General features: G+C 42.8%; 1 protein-coding gene across 1 annotated transcript in view; it reads right to left on the bottom strand.

Moving 5' to 3' along the window:
• Nucleotides 1–5,442, bottom strand: part of bach2b (BTB and CNC homology 1, basic leucine zipper transcription factor 2b) — a 30,865-nt gene extending 25,423 nt beyond the window's left edge. Inside the window, exon 1 of the mRNA XM_072440232.1 lies at nucleotides 5,112–5,442. The gene's annotated coding sequence lies outside the window, so the exon portion shown is untranslated. The remainder of the gene's footprint in view (nucleotides 1–5,111) is intronic.
• Nucleotides 5,443–13,868: the final 8,426 nt, after the last annotated feature.

The following is a 13,868-nucleotide window of genomic DNA, read 5'->3' as shown; positions in this document are numbered from 1 at the left end:
TGAGTTAAGTGAAAACCAAACTGGACAGGACCATCATGTCTATGTTTGTTCCATGTTCAGTGTCTGTGCTCATGTCTGTGACTGAAGCACTTGCACCAAACAAATCCATTCAAAGACATTCCAGGAAAGAATGGCCTGGATTCTCCCTCTCGGAGTCAGAAGTGCAGGCCACATGCCTCATAGCCAACAACAATGAACTCATTCAGAGACTTCATCTGGAGACCAACGGAGACAGGCCGGGACAGTGACAGGGCCCTCAAACCACAGCAGCACCAACAAGCACATGAGGACTGGGACATGAGAACGTTCAAATTAGATTCAATGTTACGGGTGAAATTCATTCAGCATTGCACATCTGACAGAAGGGGTCAATGTCATGTCTGAGTTAGCCCCGGAGTGTAGAATGAGCTGGTCACATGATCTGTGAGAGCCCCTACTTTACTAGAGTAAGGTCAAAGTGGTCAGTCATAGTGTGTGTTTCTGCAGACATAGTGGCCTCATGGGTCCCCACAGCCGGGCCCTGACACCTCCCTCAGGAGCCGCAGTCTGACATGATCCTAACAGTTTACAATCAGCGCCTTTGTTTCAGATTGAAGTGCAAGAAAACCTTTGGAAGCACGTAGTGAGATATCAAAGAGTTCACGGGGAATGACTCCACACTGGAACATTACGCACTGGATTATTATATAGTGTGGATTCTGTAACTATTTTCTTGCACCTGCAGAGGATGTGACAAAAGGAAGCTCAAGTTCCTTAATAACAGAAAGTGTTTTTAAATGGAAGTGCTCCCTTTGAAGCGATAAAACACAGTAGTTTTCAACACTACAGGCACGCTCAATTTACTGCCCTGATGACTGACAATAAATATCAGCTTTAATATTTCTGAATTCATTTTTTAAAACCTGTGAAAGCAGCAAGATCCTTCTGTTAAAATACGCTAATGACAGCAGCTTCTTAAACTGGTAAGTTTGAATGATTGACAGGTGAGTAGGGGTATGGGTTTTGCAGGAAGTGGTAATCCCTCCCACCTGCACAGTTAACAGGAAATCCCCCCCCCACCATACACACACACACACACACACACACACGTACCTCACCAAACCACACCACGCTCCAGCGCTTCAAAAACAGCCATCATCAGCACACTCATCTCAACTGTCACACACAATATTCTAGAACAGGTGTCGCAGCAGCAGCAGCTTGTCATTATCACATTTGAAATTATGACAGTTGTATTATTTCTTCAATTAACTGTAGCTTCTGAGATGGGATGGTTCCCCGAGAGCCTTGTTTGTATGTATGAGCAGTGCACCAGAGCAGCATACAAATGCAGTCCCGAACAGGAGCGTTGTAGTGAACAAGAGTGTCCAGATCAGGATGTGACCTCAGAGGGACACACAGAGTCCTTCTTCTGCTGCACAACAAACAGCACATTAACAAAGTAATCCCACTCAAACCACATGTGACACACATTAGGTGCAGGAACATGTTCTTTGTTCTTCTTTGTTATATTTATTGACATCAGGTTAAAGTCACACTGTGTCATATTAAGGAGAATCAATTATTTGTACTCAAGTGATCTGCCCTATTATTGATTCACTGAGCATAACAGAATATTATACAGCAGGTGGTATGATAATTAACACATGGAAAAGCAGCCCCTCCCTCACCTGTGCCTGCGCTCACACACCGCCCCTCCCTCACCTGTGCAGTACACTAATCAATATAAACACAGACTAAATAATGCAGTACAAAATGTTGTATTTTCCGATGTAGTCAAGTGTCGATGAGGGGCTGGCATTCCAGACCAGCCAGTACAAGCTGGAGGAGGCTTTGCTTCAGGGGAGGCCTGGACACAGAACAGTGGCCCCACATGGTGATGTAGAAATTATCTTTTGAATTATTCTTGTTTTGAAAATTATGCACAGTGCACCTTTTTTTTAGTTTCAAGTGCTTTTACATGTTCTGCTCTCAGCCTCAGAAGAGCATAACACTGGGAGCACACTCTTCTAAATGAAAGCCTGCATTGAATTCTGAGACGTAGATATTTATGTATTTTATATTTCTATCTTGGAGCCGTCTTGCCCAGAGGCTCCGCAATGTTGGCAGCAACCCACTCACACATGCCTTTGTGCTGACGTGGGGCAATGATGGGAACACTGATCGGCACAAAGGAACTAGACTCAGGGCCGTCTTCTGTAGTGAGGGGTTTGTGAGGGATATGGTACAATTATGTTAAACAATTGTTTTGTTTAATTGGCTTCGGACATTAGGACGCTGCATGTTAATGAACACATGATATACATGCTGTAAACAGGCCAGATTGTAGCCATGGGCCAAATTCCATCCGCTGTCCTACACTCTCACAGGCAAACTCAAATTCATCCAGCAAACAGGAGGCACGGTGGGTTCGTCTTGCCTATCATCAAATGAGTGGAAACATTAAAGGGGCGGGGAATGTATAACAGCTGTCAGTATAGTCCATTGAGGTTAATTTAGTCTTATAAGGGCTTTTTTCTCCCAGACCAGAGTTTAGAGTTTCAAATCGGCCATTTCTGATCATTGTAAAAGAGAGAACTGCATTATGGACTGGGATAGAGTGAACATCACTGGGACAGAGAATATTGTAATTGGATTAAAGTAAATTAAGGATCAGGCAACATAAAAAATAGAAATGTGCTCACAGGGCTATAAACCGGCAAACTGGCATCGATACTCTGATAGTGGCATTGCTATAGCTATGATATTTGATGACGCCTCGCATATTAATGAGGTTGCGTTGTTGCATCGTTGAGCCGCTAAGCACCCGAGTACAAATGGCCACTTTAAATTATTGTATTTACAAGATGTGACAAGTGGTTTATTCATTTTGAAACAGGATGTGCGTTGTGTAGTATCAATACGTTCACTGATTCATTCAATACTTTCACTGAGAATCATTCAGCATAAGTACTTTCACTGAGATTCATTCAGTATATCAATACCAGAAAGTATATATAGTTATGACTCATCAAAACAGGGGAAATAATTGTTTTAATTTTGAGAAATGTCAAAGAAAAATCATCATTGCATCAGGATACAGTATATATCGTGAATTATCACATCGTTATAACTGCAGATTAGACGCGACGCACACTCCTAACGTAGATAGTGAAAATTATATACAGTACATACTAGTAATGTACTGGACACTTAAACAAATATATTTATAATTTACTCTAATGATGTGGTCATGTCTTTCAGGTGCTTTGGGGTAAAATGTGTGGATACATAAGACATGATCACAGACATGGCCCTAAAAGGAATCAGTCCCCCAGTGGACACAAGTGAACAATTACTGCTAATGAAGTACTACTGTTACTGTTGTTGTGAATCAGGTTACATAAGGCAGTGGTGGCAGCCCTCACTAAGCAGGAGACAGAACAAAGAGACAACTATTGCACTACATTCACAGATTTACAGAAGACCTCATGTAACAGGTAATAATAGCAGGAAGAAATAGTTTTACCATAATGAACATGACAGTGAGAATAGGGGGGGCTTAGGGCTGTGGTTACATTAGAAAATCTTATTAACATAAAAACGATAAAGCAAAATAATGCCTGTTCAAGCACAGATTCAAGAGGAGTGGCTCTGAGGCTGGGGACAAAAACAGGAGAAATAGATTTAAACAGCCAAAGCGGTGTTAACAAAACGCCTTGATGCCTGATGATACAAATAATAATAATAATACAAAAAATAACTCAGGGCTGGCATGGACATGTGAGCGTGGCAATGACGTAACCCGGACCGAACCTCTGCGTTTGGATCATCGCTGCAAAGAAACGCGCGGTGCATCAGCAGAAAATGAGACAAAGAGATGTCAATGTGCTCAATGTGCTCAATGTGCTCAATGTGCTCAATGTGCTCAATGTGCTCAATGTGCTCAATGTGCTCAATGTGCTGCCTCACGCGGGGACCAAACAGCGCGGGGACCAGGACCAAACAGCGCGGGGACCCTCAGCACACGCACTGACACTGACATCTAAATACAATGGCAACAGGGCACGCGATATAGACAATATCACTTTGTATTTGCCCGAGAATGTGGCAGAAACGACAGCCATATAAAAGCAACATTATCTTATCTTATCTTATAATTAGCTATAGGACAAGAAGGTCTGACAGTGTCCTCTGCAGCCCCCGCGACAATGCACGACCCTTTTAAAATGACCATCAAAAACAGCATGAGAGAAAATAAAAGTAATAAAAAACAGAAGCAGAAGAGAGAAAATAAACACTGTCTGAGGTCAAACAAAGCCCATCTTTACACAACTAATCTACCGGTGGTTTTCATGAGGATTATTAAGGAGCGCGAGCGTGTGGATTGTGCACCTACAACGACACTACTAAGCTACAACCGCCGCTACTATTACTACTACTACTACTACTACTACTACTACTACTACTACTACTACTACTACTACTACTACTATAACAAACGCGCACCAAAGGTGTTCAGAAACAACAGTAATAAACAGTACTGGTGTATTTCAGAATGGTTCCTGCAGCGTAAAAGTCTTTATTGCATTACATGCCCAAAGTATCTTTATGTGTCGGGCAGTGTATCCTGAAAAGTAAAAGGTAAAACACTAATTGATGATGTAGCTAATATGGACAACATGTTTTACACATACATAAAGCGTCCATAGGCTGATTAAAATGCACTGAATGGTTAAACTCCTCAAACAGAAGCTGCGGCACTATTTAGGATAAATGACTTGAAATGAGTCCACGAGTGCAGCCTGTCATCGACCAGACACTGATCAAAATGCTTTGGAATGAGCTCCTCTGGAGCGCGATTTAGTTTGAGTCCCGATAAACGCTGTGAGTCAGAACACAACAGGATGTGGTCCAGGCTCGTGTTTGAGCTCCAGCCGCGTTCACACCCAACTCACTATCGACATGCGGTTTACTCTGACTTCTCCTCACTGCACAGCGCGACCAGGACTCACTGCGATATTTAACCAAGTTTGCAACAATAGCAGAGGGTCCAGAGAGGGGGACGCGCGGTGGACGCGCGGCGGCCGGTGCGCTGACAGAAGCGGAATAGACGCAGAAACGTGCCTCACCTTTGACTTTCTCTCGTGCGCGTTCCCTTCAGCCCTTTGTCCGCCGCTCTAACTTCTCTCACATGATGTTGTCGCTTCCTCACAGTTTCCACCTCCGCACCGAGACTCACTGATTTCCCCCCAAACACGTCCGTGATTTCCTCGTGTGCCGTGGCCGTTGTGCACGCGCGTGTTCGTGCGCGTGTTGATCCGTTCCTTCTCCGCTGTTTGTTCCGCGAGACTGGGACGCCTTCTCTCAGTCCCTACATTGTTGACATTCAGCCGCTGACGTCACCCAGCCCCTCATTCATAACATCGTGCAGAGCGCCGCGGCCTGCGTAAGAGCGGCGCGAGGCGCGAGCCTACTCCGGCCAATGAGCGCAGCAGAGCTTGAAGAATAGCACTAGACTGTGCCCGCCCCCAGCGCGAGGCCCTGCACAGCTCAGTCTGCTCCACAGCTCAGTCTGCTCCACACTGAGGGGCCTCTCCACAGCTCAGTCTGCTCCACACTGAGGGGCCTCTCCACAGCTCAGTCTGCTCCACACTGAGGGGCCTCTCCACAGCTCAGTCTGCTCCACACTGAGGGGCCTCTCCAGTCAAGACACCTGCTCTTTTACTATCCACACCACAAACACTCTGCAACTCTATTCTGACCAACTGTAAACTGTGTATTTATGCAGACCAAGTCTATTTTCATTTGTAACATCTAAATTTATGCATGCCCTTTTTGATATATTTTGCTGCAATTATTATTCATTGTTGTTTGTTGCACCTTAGGGCCAAAACAACTTCCTAGTTTGTGAATTCTGTTCACTGACAATTGCAATAAACTTTCTGATTCTGATATTCCCGTCAGACAGGAATTAGAGTGCAGATACTACAAACAGGGTTATAAGCACAACAGGGGGGGAAACTTGACCTTTGCCAGTTCACAAACAATTGCCTTTTATTCATTTAACTAAGCAACTGATTATAGGCAAAGGGAAGAAAGTGCACAGGAAACAAATGCACATCTGCTCTGTCTCCAGCCCAAACATAACCACATATTACTGTGTACAAACATAACCATAGCATGGTATAATTTCAGTGAGTTGTATGAAAATAGTAATAGTAAATCATTTTAAATGATTTAATACGAATGCGGTTCCGATTATCATGCTTGCAGCATAACAAACAGTTGAGTCACCTGCATACATCAACGCGTTTTTCACAATTAGAGGTAAATCATTAACAAAGACAGAGAACAAAAAAGGTCCTAAACAGCTTCTGCATTCTGTCATGATCATGTCAGATGAATAACCGTTGAGTTCTGTGGGAGAGATCACTTTGCATTAGTGCTTCAGCAGAAGTGGTAAAACCTTAGCTTCTCAGTTTTTCTATTAAGATCTGATCATCTATTACGCTGAGTTATTCAGGATTGTCCTCCATCTGTCGTTTACATAAGAGCTGAGCAGATAGAATTGTTTCCATAATTTCACTAAGTGTTGGAGGCCATTAATAGGTGGTTTCTGATCTTTGACTAGCAGAATGATTTTTCCTTCCTTCCACAGAGAGAGAAAAACACTTTCGCTGATTAAAAATATGACACAAAGAAGCCGCGATATGTTCAGCTGTTTTGTTTAGAACTATGTTGTCCAAGTTGTTTATTCCAGGGTCACGAGCAGCAAGAGCCTTGAGCAGCGTCATCGTCTCATCATCGCAGTCAAAACATAACTTACATGTTTTATTGACCATGATTTTTTTTTTTTTTTTATCAATTCATCCCATTTAAAATAAGTTGTGCCCAGGCCCTTTCTTAACACATTAACTTTATTTACAAAAAACTCAATAAAGTAATCTGTAATGTATTTAGGGCTCAGACTCCACAAATGAAGAGCACACCTTTCTGTTTCTACTCATTATTTCATTTAGGGTGCTCCAGAGCTTTTACACATCACGTTTAGCATTATATTTTTTTTCTCAATAGTATTCTTGTCTCTTTCTTTTATTCATTTTGATAGCTTGATTCCTTAACCTGCAATACTTAAATTTGTCCTCCAATAATCCAGCTATCACATACATTTATTTAGCTTCATCTCTCAGATTCTTAAATTCTTACAGCTTCCGAAGAGTGCACACGCTTTTTTTGCTCGCTCCGCTTGCTATCGCTGCTTTCCTTATTTATTTTGCTTTTTAATCAGTTTTTGTCTTCCAAACATTTTTGCTTTAGACTTTTTCAAGTAAACCAAGGATTTTAAGAACATTTTTCCAGTTTTAACGACATATCTGACGCCAGCGACATGTCCGGGAGAAGAAGTGAGAAAGATTGTGAACGCTGTCGGAAATATCAACAAGAAATTAATGAGCTGAAAACACGGATATTTGTTTTGGAATCTGAAAAAGTTCTTCACGATACCATTCCTGTGTCAACCGACGGTAAGAAGAGCACACTTTTTACAAGAAAAACTGCTACTTTCAACCTAAACCGCAGTGACTCTGTGTCATTTCCAAAACTGTCTAAAAACCAGAAAGACCAGGCTGTTTCTTGGAACAAACTGGGAGCAAAGCCTAAACGATACAAAGATAACGTGAAGTCACCTAAAATACAGCTCACCAACAGATTTTTACCACTTTCAGAGATGGAATTAAATGAAAAAAGGAAAGATGACGTGGCCAAAATACAGTGGCGAAAAACAACTTTCTCCAGCTGAACTCAGACAAGACTGAAATAATCGTCTTTGGCCACAGAAACAAAGAGAAAGTGTTAGCGGTCACCTCCAGAGTCTCGCTCTAAAACCTACAAACCAAATTAGAAATCTGGGGGTAATAATGGACTCAGACTTGAACTTTAATAGCCACGTCAAATCAATAACATCAGCAGCTTTTTACCATCTAAAAAACATTGCCAAAATCAAAAATATAGTGTCAAAACCAGATTTAGAGAGACTTATCCATGCGTTTGTCTCCAGTAGATTAGACTACTGTAACGGCCTGCTCACTGGCCTCTCCACACGAGCTGTAAAACAGCTGCAGTACATCCAGAACGCTGCTGCTCGGGTCCTGACTAGAACCAGGAAGTATGATCACATTAGTCCTGTTCTCAGGTCTCTGCACTGGCTCCTGTGGCTCAGAGAATAGACTTTAAAGCAGCTCTGCTTGTGTACAAGTCTCTCCATGGCCTAGCACTAAAGTACATCTTGGATATGTTAGTGCCATATGAACCATCTCGGACTCTGAGGACCTCAGGGACCGGCCTCCTGCTGGTGCCCAGAGTCAGGACAAAACATGGGGAATCTGCGTTTCAGTTTTATGCAGCTAAAATCTGGAACAGTCTTCCTGAAGATGTGAGACATGCTTCTACTCTGACAATGTTCAAATCTAAGCTAAAAACAGTTTTGTTTAGCTGCACATATGACTGAAGGGATTTTTTCTTTGCACTCTTCTCTTTTGTTTGTGATTTTATTAGTTTAGAAAATCAGTTGGATTGATAATTTTTATTTTAGTTAATTTTATTGTAGTTAATTTTTATCGTTGCACTCTTCTCTTTTGTTTGTGATTTTATTAGTTTAGAAAATCAGTTGGATTGATAATTTTTAATTTAGTTAATTTTATTGTATTTCTGTAATTTCTTTGTGATTTGAATGCATTTTTCCTGCTGTGTGAAGCACTTTGAATTGCCTTGTGTATGAAATGTGCTCTACAAATAAACTTGCCTTGCCTTGCCTTGCCTTCAGTGTCAAATCAATCCATTTAGTGTTGATTCTTTTTATTATCTCTTTCATTGGTGCATATTTAACACCTAAATAATCCTCTGCTTGGTGAACGCCACAGACAACTTTCCAATCAACGTTACTTAATATTATCAACAGCAGAAAATTCTTTTATAGTGAAAATTAGCCTTCACTTTAGAGGCTTTAACCGTCTTTGTAAATGCTATTATGGTCACTGAACCCGTCTGGTTTACACTGATCTGGCACATTAGTATAAATGTGGACGAAACATAAAGAATTGTTGAAAGGACTTTAAGCCAGATACAGATCCATCCCACCTACTGTACGCGAGTGAAGCATCTGCATTAGTCGTTGCAAGGGACCAACTTTCAGAAAACAGTTCTGTGGAATAGGTGTGTCCCCTGCTCAGTCGTAGTTTTGCATATTTGTCACACATCTTTTCATCTTTTCATCAGCAACCAGCCCCACAAATGTGAAAGGTCTGGCCCAAAGACACATTAGCAGCATGTTCAGGGGAGAGATTTATGGGACATTCCCCCCATTCTGCCCCCATGCCTACAAATCCAACAACTAGCAGCATAGACCAACTCTTACGTCTGCGCAGAATATTCTAATGCAGACAACGTAGTGCGGTGACAGGCTACACACACGCTACACAAACATTATTTTACACCATGACTTGAAAGCAATGATCGTCCAAAACGACAATTTAGCCAAAGAATGCGACACATACTGTATTTTCCAGCCAATAAATGCATAATAGAAAAGAAAAAAAAACACATATATAAGTCGCTCTGGAGTATAAGTCGCACCCCGGCCAATACTATGAAAAATACGGTAATATCTGATGTAGCATTGAGACTGCTTCCACCAATATAGGTTGTTTTAACAAAAATATTGCATGTACTGCCAAACCCTGTGCAGCTGAGAGAAAGGGGTGGGGCAGATTCCTATACACGCTCCCCTCAATCTAAGCACTATTAAATGCACTCATGGTAACGCCGCTTAGTTGGTATTCTTTGTAAAGTATTTTGCCATTTATTACGTTCGGACGGTTTAATGGTTGAATGATTGAAATGCCCTTTGCTTGCACTGACCCCGTGACTTTGGATTCACTTTCCCTGCTGCTCCCGCCCCTTCGGTCACAAACACATGAGAGGAATGTAATTACAGAGTCCATAGTGTCACCGTCGCCCTTGATGACCTTTCTCTGCTCAAGACCTGACGCAGAGACTGGAGGAGCAGACAGGGGCAGAGAGGGGGAGGGCCCGGGAATCCATAAAGCAACCAAAAGAGGTGGAGGTCATGGGGTTTATGGGACAAACTGCAGATCATCAGCCAAAATGGTCATGACAAGGGCTTGTGAAGATGCAGCAGCAGCAGCAGCAGCAGCAGCAGCAGCAGCAGCAGTAGCAGCAGCAGCAGAAGAAGAAGCAGCAGCAGAAGAAGCAGCAGCAGCAGCAGCAGCAGCAGAAGCAGCAGCAGCAGAAGCAGAAGCAGAACCAGCAGCAGAAGCAGAAGCAGCAGCAGCAGCAGCAGAAGCAGCAGAAGAAGCAGAAGCAGCAGCAGAAGCAGCAGCAGAAGCAGCAGCAGCAGCAGAAGCAGCAGAAGCAGCAGCAGAAGCAGCAGCAGAAGCAGAAGCAGCAGCAGCAGCAGCAGCAGCAGAAGCAGCAGAAGCAGCAGCAGCAGCAGAAGCAGCAGCAGCAGAAGCAGAAGCAGAAGCAGAACCAGCAGCAGAAGCAGAAGCAGCAGCAGAAGCAGCAGAAGAAGCAGAAGCAGCAGCAGAAGCAGCAGCAGCAGCAGCAGCAGCAGAAGCAGCAGCAGCAGCAGAAGCAGAAGCAGCAGAAGCAGCAGAAGAAGCAGAAGCAGCAGCAGAAGCAGCAGCAGAAGCAGAAGCAGCAGCAGCAGCAGAGGCAGAAGCAGCAGCAGCAGCAGCAGCAGAAGCAGCAGCAGCAGAAGCAGAAGCAGCAGCAGAAGCAGCAGCAGAAGCAGCAGAAGCAGAAGCAGAAGCAGCAGCAGAAGCAGAAGCAGAAGCAGCAGCAGAAGCAGCAGCAGAAGCAGCAGCAGCAGAAGCAGAAGCAGCAGCAGAAGCAGCAGAAGCATCAGCAGCAGCAGCAGAAGCAGCAGCAGCAGAAGCAGAAGCAGAAGCAGCAGCAGCAGAAGCAGCAGCAGCAGCAGCAGAAGCAGCAGCAGCAGCAGCAGAAACAGCAGCAGCGGCAGAAGCAGCAGCAGCAGAAGCAGCAGCAGCAGCAGCAGAAGCAGCAGCAGCAGAAGCAGCAGCAGCAGCAGCAGAAGCAGCAGCAGCAGAAGCAGAAACAGCAGCAGAAGCAGCAGCAGCAGAAGCAGAAGCAGAAGCAGAATCAGAAGCAGCAAGAACTTTCTGTGACGTGGTTTCAGAGGAATGTGTCCAGTCACACTCGAGTTCTTTGAAAGGCTTCTTTGATGTCTTTACTTTATCAATGAACCCTGCAATATAAAGTATTGGAATTTGTACTGAGCATCAAGCTTTTCCTTTGTTTTGAAATTGAGTTTGGATTTTAGTAATGTGATTATTATCTATTTCATCTTAATAACATCGGTCTGCCCAGGGAATACAGGACATAACTACTTGAGCTACAACCTGGTACGCCTGGTATCCCAATGCATCTCTGCACTGTCCCTGTCTCAATCAATCAATCAATCAATCAATCAATCAATAACCAACATTCCTGTTCATTTTGACTCAACCCAGCACAATATTGCTACACATTCTGCCTTTAGACCTGCAGATGTAAACCCCGTATTTGACCTAAAATGACAGCGGTTCAATAAGGACATTGCAAAACGCTCGCTCGGCTGCGGCACTCGACACTCGTCTCATCCTGAGCTGAGACAATGGCCAACTCTTGGCTCAACCGCCGGAGCGTACTCATCATGTCGCTGACTCACTACGCTGTGACTCATCTGAGAGCAGAGCCACCACTTCCACCAATTTACAGTTTCCCAGAGCGTGCACGGACTTAGGTTTAGGGGGGCAGCGTTGGAGCCACAGCGAAACACTCCTGCCATACAGTTACCATGGAAACACATAACATATTCAACAACCTCCATAAGGCAACATTGGTTCATCCGCTTGTCCTGACGTGTCCTGCTCAGCAAACATCTGTCATCCAGGAATCATGGGAAACTTCAGAAATCGTCATGTTCCAACACGAAACAATTGATGCATTACACACCGAGGACGTTTCTCCGTCGAGGGAAATGACAATCTTTAGGTATCACTGGTTCTGAAAGAATTGTATTTGTTCATTTGTTATGATCTATTTGTTATATGCCATATATTACACCATAATAATGAGAATTGACCAGCTAGAAAAAACACCATGAAAAGTCCAGAGTCCCAACAGAAGACAAAAATGAGGTGTCTACTACTAATGATGCAATACTCACCAGAACATCAGTACGAGAGTATTTATGTTTGGACAGTGGTCAAACATCTGGTCATGTGACACTTAAAGCTGAAGGAATAAACAAAGTAAAATACAACTGTGGGATTTGATGAATAATTAAAGAAAACAACAGTAAAACAAACAATTTGAACAGTATAACAAACAATTTGAACATGTGAAATATAAAGAGTGTAATACTGGTTTCCCTTGAAGAAAGGGTGAAAAAGAGGTAAACTGAAAATAAGCTAATGATTGATACAGATCAGTTCTATTCAATTTAATTTTCCTGAGGGCCAGATATTTGGAGGGCCAAGGCCTCTGGGCCGGAGATACACAAAAAAATGTTGTGTCGTATAAAATATCCCCAACACGGTTTCAATAAATTGAGAATACAATACAATACTGATAGATTACATTTTTCTGAGAAATAACATACTAAATACTTTACCAACATTAATTAATCTAGGATTAGACTAGTACCAACCAGGACTAACCCAGAATCAAAACAGGTCGAAAGCAGAAACAAATAAGGACTAAGACCAAACCAGGTCTAAACTAGCACTAACCCAGAAATAACCCAGTAAAAAAGAGGGATGTACAGTACAGACCAAAAGTTTGGACACACATCACAGAGTGAAGGCAAAAGGGCCGACAAGTGCTCAGCATCTCTCCATCAAGACTGATGTAAAACCATTTCAGGTGACGACCTCTTGAAGCTCATCAAGAGTGTGCGAAGCAGTAATCAAAGCTACTTTGAAGAACCTAGAATATAAGACATATTTTCAGTTGTTTCACACTTATTTTTAAGTATATGTGTTAATTCATAGTTTTGATACCTTCAGTGTGAATCTACAATTTTCATAGTCATGAAAATAAAGAAAACTCTTTGAATGAGAAGGTGTGTCCAAACTTTTGGTCTGTACTGTATATATTTTAAATATTTGGATGGGTCATGGGCCAGATTAAATTGCTTACTGTATGGTAAATAGCAGTGGTATGGATCAATGCCTTAATAATTAAAACTTGAAACAGTGACAAGGTTTGAAACTCATCTCTCAGATCCAGAGTTGATGGACAAAACCATGATGCAGCTTTATAAAATCAAAGTTAAAGTCTGTGACAGGTTGTAGCTGTTTTTCTGTCTCTTGAAATGATTTGAAATAGAATTGCACACAGGTTCAGAGTTGAATAACTGCACTGGGCATAAAGGGAGTCAATTTGTTGATTATATTTGCCTCTGCCCCATGTCCGCAGGCTCAGCGTAAGCCAGGGGCAGGTTTTGTTGAGTGAGGAACCACTAAAGGCTGCCAGATGCTGAGACAAAGACGACAATCACAGAAGTTCCATTCAGGTGAAGGCAGTGGTTTCTAACACTTTTAGACTCTATAGTGCTTGTCTGGTGAAAGGGGGTGGTCACCTGTGCCATACAACATAAGAAACAGTTATAGCATGCCAGTGATATCATCAGTGTAGGTTTTCATTTAATTGAATAATGCACTTATAGCATTATCCCTTTCACCATCATTAGTGTGCACCAGGACACGCTTGTGTTACAAGTGAATAACTGGTACATGCTGCAATTAGACCAACAGGCGAGATATTATGACCCAAATTCTGTCCAATAATAAAACTGCTGCCTC

The sequence above is a fragment of the Eucyclogobius newberryi genome, unplaced genomic scaffold, assembly GCF_026437365.1.
Source record: "Eucyclogobius newberryi isolate DKJ021-1_F unplaced genomic scaffold, fEucNew1.0.hap1 SCAF_1, whole genome shotgun sequence".
Taxonomy (NCBI): domain Eukaryota; kingdom Metazoa; phylum Chordata; class Actinopteri; order Gobiiformes; family Gobiidae; genus Eucyclogobius; species Eucyclogobius newberryi.
This window is presented reverse-complemented; position numbering and strand designations above follow the sequence as displayed.